Here is a 15,408-nt window from a genome sequence, read left to right as displayed (position 1 = left end):
AATACAAGGGCAGAGTAAAGGCCCCCAAAGATCTACATGTTCTAGTCTTGGGAACCAGTAAATTTCTTACCTTACATAGCAAAAGCGAATTTGCAGATTGATTAAAGTTACAGACCTTGAGATAGGACTGTTACCTTTGATGGGGGGGGAGGGGGCAGGGAGGAGGTGGTCAAGGAATCTAATCACCTGAGTCAGAGAACACATGGCCCAGAAAACTTCTCCCCTGTGGTCAGAGACATGCAATGAGAAGGACTCCAGTGGCTGTTGTTGGCTTTAAAGATGCTGGAAGGGGGATGCAAACCAAAGAATTTCCGCAGCCTCTGGAAGCTGAATAGCTGAGGGGCGCCTGGGTGGCTCAGTTGGTTGGGCCTCCAACTTCAGCTCAGGTCATGATCTCACAGTTTGTGAGTTCAAGCCCCGCATCCGGCTCCGTGCTGATAGCTGGAGCCTGCTTCGGATTCTGTCTCGCTTTCTCCCTGCCCCTCCCCTGCTCACACTCTGTCTCTCTCAAAAATAAAATGAACATTAAAAAAAAAATTTCTAGAAGCTGAATAGCTGTGGAAATGGATTCTCTCCAAATTTCCACAAAGGAACCCAGCCCTGCTGATCCCTGATTTGAGTTCCGGGAGACCCATGTGGGATTTCTGATCTCCAGAACAAATAATAAATTACCTATCTATCTCTTAGGATATAAAATAGGCTCTTAATGAATGTTCAATGGAAGAATGAATTAAAAAAGAAAGTGGATTAAACTAATTCACAGTAAACTGCAAATGGAAAATAGTCCTTTCTCCTCCACGGCTAGTTGTAGTTCTAAGTGTGTACTTTAAACTCAAATGGCTGGGGGCGCCTGGGTGGCTCAGTCGGTTAAGCATCCGACTTCGGCTCAGGTCATGATCTCACGATCCGTGAGTTCGAGCCCTGCGTCAGGCTCTGTGCTGACAGCTCAGAGCCTGGAGCCTGCCTGTAATGGTAGACATGTGTGGCACAAAGTGAGGAGAAAGAGGTACAGAATGATAAGGAGGGATCCTACCTTTGGACAGACTGACTTTCCAGTGAGTGTGTCCCCATGAGTCCGGTGCTGCTGGGTTAATTCTACTTTGTGCATACTCCATCTCCCCGTCCTTCTCCACCTCCCACCCCCTCCTCCTCCATCACTGGGCCCTAGTCCAGTCTTTCTAGGACACAGCTAGAGAGGGGCAGTGAAGGAGGACAAGCACAAAGTGGGGGGAAAGAGTACACTTACAGGTCACTGACTGGGATTCAAAGCACATGCTTAAGGAGCAGAGAATGATGAGGAAGGCCATGGCCCAGAAGACAGGGACGGAGTAAGGGTCAGAAACCAGATGGCTCATCACATATGAGTTGAGGATTCCTCCTTATGCACAGTGGGAAGATTCCTAAAGAAAATGGAACATTAGCATGAAGTTCAGTTGCAAGTGACAGAAACCCATTAACACTGGTTGAAACAGTATAGAAGTTCATTCCCCTTTCATGAAGCTCATGGATAAGCAGCCCAGGGCTGCTACAGAAGCTTCAAGACCATGAGGAACCCAAGCTCCTTTTACGTTATTACTCTGCTATTCTCAGCGTGTGAGTTCCACCTCATGGCCCTAAATGGTTTCTGAGCCCCAGCCATTTTGTCCACGATTCAGACAGATTTCAGAGAAGTGGACACAGAAGTGCACATTCTCTCCCTATAAGGACATTTCCCAGAAACTGCATGGGACACCTTTGCTTAGGTTCCACTGGCCAGACTTATGGACATGATCGTATCTAGCTGCAAAAAAAGGATGGAAAATATCGTCTTTATTCCAGGCAGACATGTGTCCAGCTAAAAATGGGAGCTTCTGTTACTTCCAGAAAAGGGGGAAGGTGGATACTGGGAGATAACAATCTGGGCCAGCTGCCAGGGTCACAGGGAGAACTGGGCATTGGGTGAGATAGACACCAGTTTGCAAGTACTATATGCGTTCCTCATACCGTAAGCATTTGTAAATCGGGCAGCCTGGAACTCGTTTCACAGTTGTTATTATTTGAAGCGTGACTCACTCACATGGGCTGAATACTGGAGAGGTTAAACGTGTGGTTTAGGCTCCTGCAAAGCCGGCCAAGTTGCCGACAGCCTTCCTACTATCTGTTCTCTATTTCTACCTTGCTGATGTAACTCAATGTTAGCATGGGCGCAAGCAAACCAGGCTAGAAAAACCACCTTCCCTAGTCTTTCTTGCATATGGGGTAATCATGTGACATAACACTGGAGGATGACAGGAGCAGAAGCTTTTTTTTTTTTTTGAAAGCTCTTTAAAAGGAGCAGGTGGCATGCAATGTTGTCTTTGTTTCTTCTGTTTGTTCCGGCTTGGAGTACCCTCCTTGTGCTGAAGGTGAAGTTGCTGTCTCGTACATAATCAATGATTCATCAAATACAGGTCTGGATGGCTGAGAAGACGGATGAAAGGAGTCTGGGTCTGAGCCCCGTGGAGCAGCTGACCCTGTCTGGGCTGCCCTCTCTGTATTTTCTCTGTATTAGGGTAGAAAAGACTACCCTAATTTATTTAAGGGAAAGTTACTCAGATTTCTGTTGCCCACTGTAGAACAGAGGTTTCTAGAAACAAGAATTTCTGGACAGCTTTAGAAAATATGCAGACATGCAATTCCAAAATATAGAAAGTATGTGGTGAATAGGCTTTACCCTTTTATTGCGATTGTATTTTGTTTTGTTTTGTTTTTTTAGATTTGTATTGTTGACCCCTCTCTGAAGCACAGTAACTGCTGCGAAGAGAACAGGGACTCTAGAGACAAGAAATAAAGACACAGTCTCTTCGGGTTTTTGAGACGAACATGAGGTTTTGAATTGAAAACGTGACAACCAGCCCTGCTGGCAGCCAGATGGTGGTTTCCTAACTGCAGCTCAGCCGTGCTCACGCAAGCCCCCCGTCCTCCAACAAGTTTAGAACAAGACGGACGTGGCCATTCTCCAAACACAAAAGTGAGGAAATGACCCCCTCTTCTGATGAGTCTGATCCGGTGACTGCTGCTCCTTTGCCAATTGCAGGAATGCTGGTGCTTGCGCCTCCCAGATAAGATCCGATATCCAATTATCAAATTACTCTGTTCTTTTTTTTTCTTAATGTTTATTTATTTTTGAGAGACAGAGCACGGGCGGGGGAGGGGCCGAGAGCAAGGGAGACACAGAATCTGAAACAGGCTCCAGGCTCTAACCTGTCAGCACAGAGCCCTATGCGGGGCTCGAGCTCACGAACTGTGAGATCATGACTGGAGCCGAAGTTGGACACTTAACCAACCAAGCCACCCAGGCCCCCCCAATTGCTCTGTCGTTGACAGCATGCAATCTAGGACTGTCCCCCACTTTCCTCATGCCTCCCAGGTGTCACCCAGCACACCGCCGATCCTGTAAGAAGTCCCTCACAGCTCCCTCCCAAGTCTCTGGGGCTTTCTCTCCTGTCTCAAGCCCATGAACCCAACATTTTTTTTTTCTTTTACTGCAGGTGAGCTCCTAGTAATCTTTGGTGAACATCCTTTAGCAGAACACCGAAAAGCTAAAGCTTTAAGCCCCTCCCGTTTCTAGTGGTTCACATAGAGGTTCAATGCAAGGAGCTAGCTACCTGCAGGCTGTAGCACCAAGAGAGTTGGAACTGTTGCTAGTTCATTCACCTTGGCCTCCAATAACTCCACCTGTGTTTCTGTTTCCTCCAGCACAGACTGGCGGGTTAGGGGAAGGAATGTGGACCCTGAGAAGGCAGCCACCACCTTCCCCAGCTTATTACAGTTCCAGGAAAGCTTCCCTCTTCTGCTTGCTCTTTCCGTAGCCATCATTCAGGCCTGACTGGGTCCCTAGAGAAAAAAGAGGCAACCTCTTCGGTGAAGAAATAGTGAGACCCTTGTGTTAGGGGAGGGGGGGAGTTTCTTCTAAGGTATGTTTAGCGGGTCGAGGAGTTTTTCCTGAGGTTGTGCCCATCCGAAATATATTAACACTAGATGTAGGAGAGTCAGTGAGAACTGGCCTTGCAACCGTTTGCACGTGTTTCTGGAACACCTGCGTCTGGAAAAAAAAAAAAAAATCCCACATGAGGACCATGACTAAAAGGGGTGAGGAATGTTTTCCAATGAGAGTCTCAGGACAGTCAGGAGTAGGACACTTGAACACAAGCTTCAGATAGTTTTCCAATGAAGTGCATGGGGTGATGCTATAAAACTGAGTCTTCAGGGGCGCCTGGGTGGCTCAGTCAGTTAAGCGTCTGACTTAAGCTCAGGTCATGATCTCACAGTCTGTGAGTTCGAGCTCTGCATCAGGCTCAGTGCTGACAGCTCAGAACCTGAAGCCTACTTCAGATTCTGTGTCTCCCTTTCTCTCTGCCCCTCCCCCTTTCATGCTCTGTCTCTCTCTGTCTCAAAAATAAATGGACATTAAAAAAAATTTAAAAACAAAAAACAAAACAAAACAAAAAAACTGAGTCTTCAGTGTGGGCTGTCCCAGTGCTTCTCAACCCTGGATACACATTAGAATCAGCTGGGAGGTTTCAAAGAATACCTGTGCCCAGCATCCTTCCCCAGACCAATTACATCAGAATCTTTGGGCTGGGGCTGGGGAATTGTGTTTGCTCCCCAAGTGATGCTACCATGCAGCCAGGGGGGAAAGGCACTGGTGTGTGGAAGGATACATCAGGATGCACATCAGAAGTCAACTCTCCCCTTCCTCAAGCAAGCTGTTCAACCACTCTAAATCAATGTTCCTCACTTGCAACATGAGCAAGGTGGATCTGTTTCTGAAACTTAAAAATTTTTTTTACTGTTTCTGTAGTTTTTTTTTGAGACAGAGAGACAGAGCAGGAATGGGGGGAGGGTCAGAGAGAAAGGGAAACACAGAATCCGAAGCAGGCTCCAGGCTGTGAGCTGTTAGCCCAGAGCCCGACGCGGGGCTTGAACTCACAAACCGTGAGATCGTGACCTGAGCCGAAGTTGGATGCTTAACTGACTGAGCCCCCCAGGTGCCCCTATGGGTTTCTGAAACGTTAATGTGCACACAAATTGCAACGGGGATCTTGTCAGCACGAGATTCGGGTGCAGTAGGTCTACAGTGGAATCTGAAATTCTCCATTTCTAAGAAGTTTCTGGATAATGCCGATGTGGCTGGTCCATGGACCACACTTTGAATATTAAGTTGTGGGTTAGTGGTTCTCAAAGTGTGGTTCCCAGACCAGCCGCATCAGCATTACCTGGGAAATTGTTAGAAAAGCAAAATCTTGGAATGTGTCACAGACCTAATGAATCAGAAACTCTGGGGTGGGACCCAGCCCTCTGTTTTAACAAGCTAAGTGATCCTGATGCATGCTCAAGTTTGAGGACCATTGCCCTGTGGACACCAAAATTTCTTCCGGCTCTGGGATTCTCTGGTGCCCAGGCTTTCTGATTGCTGCAGAAACTGCTGGCAAGTCCTCAATACCCTCAGACTGGAAATCTATCAACATTAGAGATGACCTGGGGGCAGGGGGGCGGGGGACCGCTACCACATGCCCCTTTCCAGTGGTTCCATCTCTTTGGTTTTTCCACCATTTAAAAGTGCATAGAAAAAAAAAAGTGTATAGAATAGCTACTATCAAGAGAACAGAAAATAAGTGTTATGAGGTTGTAAAGAAATTGGAATAGTTGTACAGTCATTTGTGTGTGTGTGTGTGTGTGTGTGTGAGAATGTAAAGTGGTCCAGCCCCTGTGGAAAACAGGATGGTGGTTACTCAAAAAATTAAAAATAGAATTATCATATGATTCAGCAATTTCACTTTGGTTATACATATATACATATACACATATACATATATATATATATATATTTTTTTTTTTTTTGAGACAGATCAAGTGCAAGGAGGGGAGGGGCAGAGAGGGAGAGAGAATCCCAAGCAGGTTCCACGCTCAGTGCAGAGCCTGACCTGGGGCTCAATCTCAGGACCGTGAGACCCTGACCTGAGCCAAAATCAAGAGTTGGATGCTTAACCGACAGCCACCCAGGTGTCCCTTGGGTATATATTAAAAACAATTGAAAATAGGACCTTAAAGAGGTTATTTGTATACTTATGTTCATAGCACCATTATTCACAGCAGCCAAAAGATGGAAATAATCTAAGTGTGCACCGAGGGATGAATGGATAGACAAGATATTGTATATACATACAATGGAATATTATTCAACCTTAAAAAGGAAGGAGATTCTGACACATGTTAGAATATGGATGAACCTTGAGCAAGTTAGGCTAAGTGAAGTATGCCAATCACAAATGACAAGTACTGGATGATTCCACTTACATGAGGTACATAGAGCAGCCAAACGTATAGAGACAGAAAGAAATGGTGGTTGCCAGGTGCTCACGAGGGGAAATAGGGACTTTCTGTCTAATGTGTACTGAGTTTTAGTTTTGCAAGATGAAAAGAGTTGTAGAGATGGACTCTGGATGGTGTTGATGGTTGAACAACAGTGTGAATGTACTTCATGTCACTGAACTGCACCCTTAAAAATTAAGATGATAAAGTATATGTTTTGTGTGTTTTATCACAGTTTGAAAAACATAGAGACTATCCTTAGTTCATGGACTGTACTAGAATAGGTGGTGGGCCACATTGGCCTATGGGCCATAGTTCACTGACCCCTGTCCTATAGGGCTGGATCAGCATCCAGTCCTCCCTAATTCAGAAATGGCCAAAAATTCCATGTGGCAAGATAAAAATGAACCAATGCTGACCCCAAGGAAGGGGTTAGGTGGATAATCTTTGTTTCATAGCGAGTGAAAGAAAAATGTGCTATTTTATCAAAAAGTAGAAACAAACTTTGGCAAGGGCTCTGCCAGCATCAACGTGGAGAAATACTTTGGAGCTTTCCTCTAAACCCTGTTGCTTTCCTTCTTGAGGGTGAGAGAGTTGATTTTGCTGAGCCATTCCCTGTCATGATCTGGGGTCTGAATAACCTGTCTCTAGTCATAAAAGCGTCTCTGCCCTTTCTGGTTCTCCCTATTATTTTTGGAGGCAAGTATAATTTACCAGGTGCTTCCTTGGTTCCTTGATAAATAGCACTGTTTTCTATTTAAAAAAAAAAACAAAAACAACTCATTGTAGGGTCGCCTGGGTGGCTCAGTCGGTTGAGCATCTGACTTCAGCTCAGGTCATGATCTCATTGTTCTTGGGTTCAAGCCCCACATTGGGCTCTGTGCTGACAGCTCAGAGCCTGGAGCCTGCTTCAGATTCTTTGTCTCCCTCTCTTTCTGCCCCTCCCTTGCTCATGCTCTCTCTCTCTCTCTTAAAAATAAATGAAGGTTAAAAAATTAAAAAAAAAAAGGCTCATTGTAAACCATTTGTAGAGGAATGGAAGAACCAGTGATTATAATACATCAGCTGCTTGAACTATTATATGGCTATTACTTATTATTTTTAATTATTTATTATTTTTTAAAAAGAATTTGTGTATTGGGGCGGAGGGGCAGAGAGAGAGGAGAGAGAGAATCCCAAGCAGGCTCCACACTGTCAGTGCAGAGCCCGATCTCACGAGCTCTGACATGATGACCTGAGCCGAAATCAAGAATTGGATGCTTAACCGCCTGAGCCACCCAGGCGCCCCTAGTGGTCCATTGAAGAAGGAATAAGAATCTATGTATTAACTGGAAAATACTGCTTTGGTGGTCTGAGGAGGAAAAAACAAAACAGTGACAGATGGATACAGTGACTTCAGATATGCTCAATATTTGCACGCATGGCTGAGCTGGAAGGGAACTTCAGGAAAGTTAAAATGGCCATGCAATCATTTGATGGGATGTGGTAGGATTTGGGACTATGAAAAGGACAACTGTTCCACACCCAGAATGTTCTCTGTTCAAATCCTGGCTCTCCCACTCCTTAGCTTTGTCATTTGGTGTACATAACTCACCTACTCTGGGCCTCAACTTCCCATTCTTCATTTGTAGATTAAAATGGGAGATTAAGGGGCACCTGGATGACTCAGTCTGTTAAGCATCCGACTATTGATTTTGGCGCAGGTCATGATCTCATGGCGCAGGTCATGATTTTGGCGCAGGTCATGAGATCAAGTCCTGTATCGGGCTCTGCACTGAGCATGGACCCTGCTTGAGATTCTCTCTGTCTCCATTTGCCCCTCTCCCCAGCTTGCACACTCTCTCTAAAATAAATAAAATTTAAAACTTTTTTTTAATAAAAAAAAAATAAAATGAGAGATTAAGTATGTGGCACTGGATAGGCCTAATAAGCAGTAGGAATTATCCTTACAGGAGAAGAATTTTAAAAGTATTGTTACAAAGTGGTTATAATAATTTTAAAGACTTAAAAATACTCTAGTTAATAGGACATGTTTATTGTAGAAAGTTTGAGAAGTACTTAAAATTACAAAATGGGGTGCCTGGGCAGCTGAGTCAGTTGAGCGTCCAACTCTTGATTTCAGCTCAGGTCATGATCTGACCTGATGGTTCGTGGGATCGAGCCCTGCATTGGCTCTGTGCTGAGAGTGTAGAGCCTGCTTAGGATTCTCTCTCTCTCACTCTCTCTCTCTCTCTCTCTCTCTCTCCCTCTCTGCCACTCCCTCACCATGCTCTCTCTCTCTCTCTCTCAAAATAAATAAATAAACATTTAAAAATTATAAAATTCACTTCTTTTTTAAAAAATATTTATTTTGAGAGAGAGCACACTTGTGTGGGCGGGGCAGGGAGAGAGGGGGAGAGAGGGGGAGAGGGAGAGAGAGAGAGAGAGAGAGAGAGAGAGAGAGAATCTCAAGCAGGCTCTGAGCAGTCAGTGCAGAGCCCAACACAGGGCTCAATCCTATGAAGCATGAGCTCATGACCTGAGCCGAAATCAAGTTAGAAAGACGCTCAACCGACTGAGCCACCCAGGCACCCCCCAAATAAAATTCACTTCTGATCAGACCAGCCAGAGATGGTCATATTGAATATCTCAGAGTGCAGTGCTACGGACCTGTTCAAACCCTGGACCTGGCGGCCACTCCTGAGGGACTTAGTCTCCCTTGGACTTTGTTTCCTGCTCTGTAAAGCGGGTTCAATAACATCTCCTCATAAGGTTGTACGAGCATTAAATCAGGTGAATGTTTGTAAAATACTCAGCCTGGCAGATAACAGATGCTCATGATGGTCATTGATATCATGGTCGCTATGAAAGAGACACTTCATACTTACGAACGCACACACCATTTGCCCTGGAATACCCCTCATCTCTCTGTTGGTGTCAACAGCTCACCACAAAAACCTGCATGTTTCCAACTCAGCCAGGAAGAGTAAGGACTCTAGCAGAAACGTGACCAGTTTCAATTTCATTGATGTATTACTGACATACGATCAAGTCTACCATTTGGTTAAGTTTTGACTTACGAAAAATCACTCAGGAAACCATCTCTGCAGTCAAGAGACAGCATATCTAGCACCTGCATCCCCTTGTGCCCTTGTAACCCCTCCTGCCAGCTTCCCTCCCCAGAGATAACCACTGATCTGCCCTCGGTCACTACAGATTATTTTGTGCTTCCTATACTTTTATACAAATAAATCACGTAGCTCGTATTCTTTTTGCCCGGCTGATTTTACGCAGGACAGTGACTTTGAGATTCACTCCCGCTCTTTTGTGTAGTTCATCTCTTTATATGGCTAAGCGGGAGCATTCTGTTGTTTGGATAAACTATGGTTTGTTTATCCATTCACCTGTTAACAGACATTGGGTTGTTTCCATATTTTGGCTGTTACAAGTAAAGCTGCTATGAGCCTTCCTTGCAAGTTTGTGTGTGGATATATGTTTTTGTTTCTTTCAATACAACTAAAAAAAAACCAACAACAACAGTATTCTCTCTAAATGCTGGTTGTGTCCAGCCTTTTTCTGAAGAACATAGAGTCAGGGGATACACCTTGCTTTTGGGTCAGACTCTTGGATTAGGTTTTTAACAGGGCTGTTCTTCTTTGGGCTCTATTGTCACAGGATACAAAGCACGCCTTGTCCCCTTACATTTAGTGCAGGAGCCATGGAGCTCGGTAGGATTTTTAGGCAGAACATTTATGGGGACCGCTGTAAGGACCTACGCTTAAGTACCCCTCCCAAGGGCCTGGCTCCAAGAGATCAAAGGCCTAAGTCTGCCACTGCATCTGGCTTCTTAGCTCCTCCACAAGGCAGAGAAACAGGGGGAAACTGAGGCACAGATGAGGCAATTTAATTAGAGATTGTTGGGCCAGGCGCCCTCTGCTAAGGACTGCCTTTCCCTTCCCACTGGTCTGACCTAACGTTTTATTGAGAAGCCAGATGCCTGAAAGCCAGATGTCACCTAAAAACAAAGAATGACACATTGAGGTCTTCTTAATTAAAAGGGAAGATCTACATTATTTACCAATTAATTCCTCGCTCCTCCTCAGGGGCAGTGCTTTAGCCCCAGGGTTCTATAATCCTGAACGAAATATTTCCAGCGTCACGATGCTCATCCAAAAATAAATAAATATCCACACCCCCACAGATGTTTCCTTATTTGTTGAAGGAAAAAGAAGATAAACACAGTTATTGTGACTCACAATATTTGGGTAAAAGGCACCACAGTAGAGCCTTCCTAAGTACTCCCAAGGATAATATTTGGGGAACTTTCATTTTTTATCTTAGATGGCTCTGCACCACTTTGATGCAGCTTCAGGCTTTCCCCCCAGTGTTAACACCTAGGGTAAGTCAGAAGGGCTTTGGGGGGTGACCCGGCCTGGTGCTTCCAGGAATCTCCTCCTCCCCCTGGACATGGAGGCTGGTCTCCCCTCTTCCGCGGTGTCAGGGAGAACAACCACCAACACCCTCGCAGACCTGCTCACCAGTGGCTAAAGCAGGTACTCTCCAACTTGAGTGACTGTGAGAATCCCCTGCAGGGCACACTGACCAGATGGCTGCCCCCCCCCCACCATCCCCCCTCAGAACTGTGACGCGGTCAGGGGCCTAAGCATTTGTATTTCTGTCAAGTTCCCAGGTGCTGCTGCCGCTCCTGAGATCTCACTTTGAGAAGCACTAGTCTAATACTTCTCTTTCTCCCCAAAATGTTAATTCACAGCTGGGGAACTGACTTGTAGCAGCCTGAGAGGAGATCCTCCCCCAGGGGTGTGGGTTACGTTGGGAGGCATAAGAAAGGCCACTTTACTGGTTCCCAGGCCTGGAGAAAGGGGAATTGTCTCAGGAGTGAGTCTGCCTGGCCCCTGACAACTTTCTGGAAGGTACCCGGATTTGGTCACTCTGTGGAGACGACTCTGGAGAGGTTTATTCTGGATTCTCCGTGGCTGTCTGAAGTTCAGGGTGTCTGAGCCTAGACGGAGAAGGGACGGAGCCAAAGAGAGGAGGGAGCCTGAGGCCTGAACCTGGGACCCCAGTCCATCTTGGCTGCCTGAGAGGGTGTCCACAGGCCTGGAGGAAGGCAGCCCTTGGGAACAAGTGTCATGTTGGGGGAGCCCAGTGAACCTGAGACCTGGGCCTGGAAGGGGGCAAGCAGTCTGTGAGGCAGCCACCACCCTCAGTAGCTGAGCAGACAAGAGTGTGGGGAAATGAAGGGGGAGGTGGGAAGTCCCAGCTTGAGAGCAGAGGTGACTCAGGCCGCATCCCAGCACAATGCCCTGTGGCTGGGCCTAGGAAATGAGGCATTGTGCGGCTCCCAGGGTACTCACAGGGCTGACCTAGGGGCCCCAGGTCCTGGTGCTGCCACCTTGGCTCTCCTGTTTCTCTGAGTTCTGGCCCAGGCCCCTGGCCACGGACATCTAATAGGCCTTCCTTACTGTGACTGTCCTCCACATTGCCCTCATTCCCCCCCTCCTCCCTCCCCCCCCCCCCCCCCCCCCCGACTCTGGGCCCTTTTGGACCTCAGACGAAAACACTCCTGGACTGTCTGGTGTCAGACCTCCCCGGGGGTCTACCCTTGCCACTTCCGGTTTCTCTCTCCAGCTTTCCAATTCTTGGTCCTTGATGATCTCTCTGGGCCCCTCCCCTTTGGAGGCTGGTCAGTGAGCCTGGCTGCACCCTGCGACTTGGTCCCTTATTCTGGGTGGGACCTGGGACTTGCCAGCACTGACACAATCACCAGCCTGCTTTCAAGCTCTTTGAAGCCTTGCCCTGGCTTCCACCTGCTGGTCTGACAAGTGGAACAGTTCTGGGGCCATACCCTCCTCCCTGGGACAGTCTCTTGGCCTCTCTAAGCAGCAGCAGTTTCTCCCTTGATGTCAGGACGGTTACGAGGATTATGGGAGAGTGCTCATAAAATGCGGATCAATGCCCCCCATCCTCGTCCCCACTTCTAGAAGTGTGATCCACTTTGAGCCCCTTGTCTAGCACCAGAGTCTAGCCCTCCAGCTGGCAATCTGGAGCTCCAGCTATATGCTGGGGTGGGGGTGGGGTAGTGTGCACCGAGGCAGGGCCAGGTGAGGCTAGAGGGTGGCCTGGGCTCTCTGCCCCTGGGCCATGAAAGTTCAGGTGACATGGAAATTTGAAAAACTGTAGAAGTGTAGAAGGCCTCTGAAAAGATAATTCTTAGAATGTGAAACGATTCAGAGAGTGTCCCTGGACTGGAAGGAACGGAGGGGGCCATTCTCCTACTCTGAAGTGGGACTAATTCTGGTGTACCCCACACAGGTAATCCTTTCTGTTAAAGGGATTTAAAGGGGCCCTCAGCCAATCTGGTGCCTCACGATGCACCCATTCCTTATCCATTATGTTCCAAAGGGGAGAGGACAGAAAGCAAGAGTAGGTGGCCCCTTGACCGACTCAGATTTAGGGACCTCAAGAAGAGTAACCACCCCTACAGGTGCCATTCTTAACCACACACTTTTGGCCCCACAGAGCCCCAGGAGGAAAGTGGTGGCCTTTGTCTCCAATGTATAGAGGTAGTGTAGACAGGTGTCTGCGGGGGACTCCACTCAAGGGGACACGATGGCAGGGAATGGAGCCAGGACCCCTGAGATATGTCCACGCAGCCTGGATTCCCCATGTTCCTCCATCTGAGGAGGCACTGACAGAGGCGAAGGCCTTACAGAGGCTTGGCCAGGAGGAAGGGAGCTGGGGTAGAGGCCCTGCTGGTGGGAGGGAGGAGGGGCTGGTGGGCAGGAGAAGGCTCAGAGGGAGGACGGGCCCAGCCTGGCCTGCTTGGTGTCTTGAGCCATCTGCAGGCTAAGGTCTTTTCTGACGCTTGAAGATAAGTTCCTTAAAAGCAAAGTGTTAAGACCCTGCTGGTTATAGTTCACAGGACACCTCCCTGGTGGGCACCTTCTGTGTTCTATCCTTCTGAACCCTTCACCCCAAGCGCTGGCTGAGGGAAGAGCACTTCTTCCCGTGGGACTGTCCTCTGCGTCTGGAAAAAGTCGGGTTGTTAGATAAAACACAGAAATCTGCCTGGAGCATCCTTACTTGTAAACCTATTTGCTGTTTCTTTGAAATCCAAAATTACTTGGGTGTTCTATATTTTCTTCTTTTAATTTTTCTTGGTACACATCTCTTTATTGGAAAACTCTGGTAGGTGCTAGGGATTCCTTAGATTCTGCTTCCTGGGCCTGGAGCTGGATGTACTGCAAGGCTCTGTGCCCTGAGCCAGCTGCAGTGGGTGAAGATGCAGAAGCCCATGCCCAAAGTGGACATCAACAATCAACACCACCATGAGCCGGGTCAAGGTCATCAGCATCAGTGAGCTGGGGAGGCTTCCTGGAGTCAGAGGCCTGACTCATCTCACAGGACAAGGCAATCTGTCTTCTGTCACCTGGTTGGAAGCCTCCTCAGGGACCCTCCCAGAGGCTACTAGGGCTCTTCCATGGGCAAGCAGGAGGCCAGGCAGGTAACTCACAACAGTCACACGTACTGCTTAAGGAAGCATCTTCCAGAAGTTCCCACCGGTTTGCATCCCTGTGGAAGGAACAGGCCTCCTTGATAGCATCAGATGGTACTTTTGGGTCCTGGACCAGCATCCAGTAGTGAACAGAGGCGTCATTAGGAGCCATCAGTAAAGCTGAAAGCCTGGAAGGAGAGCTTCGATCTCTAGGGGACTTCTCAGGGCAGGAAGTGGGAACAGTGTCCTTGCCATCTGCCAGGCATCCACGATGCCTGATGAGACTGCAGTGTAGATCCTGGTGGGGGTTGGTCACACACTTGTCCACCCATAGCTGTAAGGGCTGATGGGAGCTGCCAACCATGGCACATTCCACATGGAGCTCAGAGCCTGGGAAAACAGTGCTGACGTTGTTGGGGTCTGGAGCCTTCAGCACGACCCTATCCTGGGTTCTAAGAAGGTATGGAGCAGGCTGAAATCTCAAGCTGATATCCAGTCGTCCATCCCCAGCCAGGGAGCCAGTCACCAAGGGGGCCGGAGGAAAGAGGAGGGCTTCTGGGAGCTGACTCGACTGCGGAAGGTAGCAACGGGGGTGGGGGGGGGCTGCTTGGAGTGTCTAGGTGGAGGTGCGTAGATGAACATCAGTAAAGAATCCCACTGTCTTCTCTGACATCCTGCAGTTGCAGACACCCCCAGAGCAAGAGAGAACTCACTATACCAGTGCCTTGATCCTGTCTCACCAGCTATATTTATTTTCTAAATCTGGCAACCCTCCCCCACCCGGGGCATCCACACTGGAAGCCACGCTGCGGTGGCGATCTCTAGAGCCCTTCCTGCCCCAGTTCAGGATTGTTTTGGAAGCAAGTGAGTGGCTTTAAGAGGTGGAATCCGGGGGGCAGAGGGCTGGTGGGAGGACAGAGGAAGAACCTGAGGGGCAGGCAGGGACTGCAGGGGAGTTTTTGACTCAGCACAGGAAGAAATTTCGTGCTAGCAAGGGGCCGCTGTGTCAGCCGGTGCGCCTTCCTGTGTGGTTCTGCCCACCAGGGCCTGGCCCAGGGGTCTGACCTCTCTGCTTCAGGGAGCCCTCTGGATATCTGTTCCCCAGGCCTAGCAGCTGCCCGCCTCTCTTCCATGGGTGTGTGGAGGTCTCTCTTGTTGCTGAAGCCCCACGGGTGGGAGGCCGGCACAGGTTCCGGTAGCCCAGTAAAGGCCAGTCCAACCAGCACAGAGCCCTGTAGCCACCTTTACTCTGCTGAGGAAGGAGGTCTGAGGAAAGGAGGGTTTCTCTGTGGCTCTTTGAGGTCCCTGCACGGGGGAGGCCCCTCCCCCAAGTCCATTCTGTCTCCTTACAATGATGAGTGAAGGGTTCTAGTGCAGAGAAGACTAAGAGACACACTCTTCCCCTATCCCCCACCCCATGGGGCTGGTTGAATTGGAATTGCAGGAAACTGCAAGAAAATTGGGTCTGAGTTTGAGAAAACACCGCTTGAACTGTTACCGGAAACTGGAATCTCCATCCCACCCCTGCCCCCACACATTTGCTAGGATGGCTGAGAAACAAGTTAACTGAATTTTGGCAC

General features: G+C 48.2%; 1 protein-coding gene across 1 annotated transcript in view; it reads right to left on the bottom strand.

Annotated features, from left to right (window-relative positions):
• The window catches only part of LOC125175565 (uncharacterized), a 53,086-nt gene extending 51,808 nt beyond the window's left edge, over positions 1-1,278 (bottom strand). Inside the window, exon 1 of the mRNA XM_047876230.1 lies at positions 1,247-1,278. The gene's annotated coding sequence lies outside the window, so the exon portion shown is untranslated. The remainder of the gene's footprint in view (positions 1-1,246) is intronic.
• Positions 1,279-15,408: the final 14,130 nt, after the last annotated feature.

Source organism: Prionailurus viverrinus, chromosome C2, assembly GCF_022837055.1.
Source record: "Prionailurus viverrinus isolate Anna chromosome C2, UM_Priviv_1.0, whole genome shotgun sequence".
In the NCBI taxonomy this organism is placed as follows: domain Eukaryota; kingdom Metazoa; phylum Chordata; class Mammalia; order Carnivora; family Felidae; genus Prionailurus; species Prionailurus viverrinus.
The sequence above is the reverse complement of the archived record's forward strand: the minus strand, read 5'-3'. Positions and strand labels throughout refer to the sequence as shown.